This window comes from Triticum urartu, chromosome 7 (genome assembly GCF_003073215.2).
Source record: "Triticum urartu cultivar G1812 chromosome 7, Tu2.1, whole genome shotgun sequence".
NCBI classification, from domain to species: Eukaryota; Viridiplantae; Streptophyta; class Magnoliopsida; order Poales; family Poaceae; genus Triticum; species Triticum urartu.
This window is the reverse complement of record NC_053028.1, coordinates 27,272,950-27,274,751: the sequence shown is the minus strand read 5'-3', so window position 1 is coordinate 27,274,751 and position 1,802 is coordinate 27,272,950. Positions and strand designations below refer to the sequence as shown.

Below are 1,802 nucleotides of genomic sequence, written 5' to 3'. Positions count from 1 at the left end.
CGCAAGACTCTCAGGTGCTGAGCTTCATCTTAAACTCAATCTCAGCCCCTGTGATGATCCAGGTTGCCCACTGCACCAAGGCCGTGGCGGCATGGACCGCCATCAGGGAGATGTTTCTCTCCCAGACACAGGCCAACATCGTCAACACGCGATCGCCCTCTCCAACACCAAAAAGGGCACCGCAACCATCGCCGACTACATCGGGCGCATGAAGGCGCTGGGCGACGAGATGGCTTCTGCAGGAAAGCCGCTCGACGATGATGACATGGTCTCCTACATCCTCGCTGGACTAAACTACGACTACATCTCGTTTGTCTCTTCCATTTGTGCTGCGAGGACTGAACCGATCAAGGTAGCAGAACTCTACTCTTAGTTGATTGGTTTTGAGAAACGCCTTGCTATGTTCGAAGGTGGCAATCACTCCTCCCAGTCCTCGGCCAACGCCGTCTGCCGTGGCCGTGGTTTCGGCCGAGGTGGAGGTGGTCGCGGCAATGGTGGTCGCGGCAACGGAGGAGGTGGACGCGGCAACAGAGGCCGTGGCAATGGAGGCGGCGGCCGCGGCAATGGAGGTCGCGGCAACGGCAACGGAGGAGCTGATGATATTCCTGAAGTCACCTGCCAAATCTGCAAGAGGCAAAACCACACCGCCCTCGAATGCTATCGCCGCTTCAACATCTCCTTCACCAAGAATGACAAGAGCGCAGGATCGGCCACCACTTCTTCCTATGGAGTGGACACAAATTGGTACCTTGATACAGGGGCTACTGATCACATCACCAGCGAGCTCGACAAGCTGACGGTCCGCAACAAGTACAATGGCAATGAACAAGTCCACACTGCAAACGGAGAAGGTATGGAAATTAGTCATATTGGTCAATCTACTGTTCGTACTCCAACTCGTGATCTTCATCTAAAAAACATCTTGCATGTACCTGATGCCACCAAAAATCTAATTTCCGCTCATCGTTTGTCCACTGATAATCATACTTATCTTGAAGTTCACCCAAGTTTCTTTTTTGTTAAGGAACAGGGAACGAGGAAAACCCTTCTCCGGGGCAGATGTAGACATGGTCTCTACCCCCTGTCATCGGCTCCTTTGAGTTCAAACAAACAAGCTTTTGGCGTCAATAAACTGCCCACCGAGAGGTGGCATAGCCGGCTAGGACACCCTTCATCCACCATAGTGCGTCATGTCCTTAGCCAAAACAACATTCCTTTCTCTAGTAGTGAGTTGAATAAAGAAGGTGTTTGTGATGCATGACAAATGGGCAAAAGTCACCAACTTCCTTATCCTAGTTCGTTAAGTGTTTCCAAAGCTCCTTTAGAGCAAGTGTTTTCCGATGTATGGGGGCCTGCCCGTGATTCTATCAATAAGAAAAACTATTATGTCTCATTTATTGATGATTACAATAAATTCACATGGATATACCTCCTTAAACATCGATCTGAAGTGTTCAAAGTTTTTCATGAGTTTCAAACTCTTGTTGAAAGGTTATTCAATAAGAAAATCATTACTATGCAAACAGATTGGGGTGGCGAGTATGAGCGTCTTAACTCCTTCTTTCGCCAATTAGGAATCACTCATCATGTCTCCTGTCCGCATGCTCATCAGCAGAACGGATCAGCTGAAAGGAAACATCGACACATTGTTCATGTAGGCCTCTCCCTCTTAGCTCATGCTTCCATGCCCTTGAAATTCTGGGATGAAGCTTTTCTTTCAGCCACATATCTGATAAACCGCACCCCCAGCAAAGTAATTAATTTTGAAACTCCGTTAGCTCGTTTGTTTCAAGAGAAACCAA

At 48.4% G+C, this 1,802-nt stretch overlaps 1 pseudogene; it reads left to right on the top strand.

Annotated features, from left to right (window-relative positions):
* The first annotated feature begins 247 nt into the window (after window positions 1–247).
* Window positions 248–389, top strand: LOC125526116 (annotated as a pseudogene).
* The last annotated feature ends 1,413 nt before the right edge of the window (window positions 390–1,802 follow it).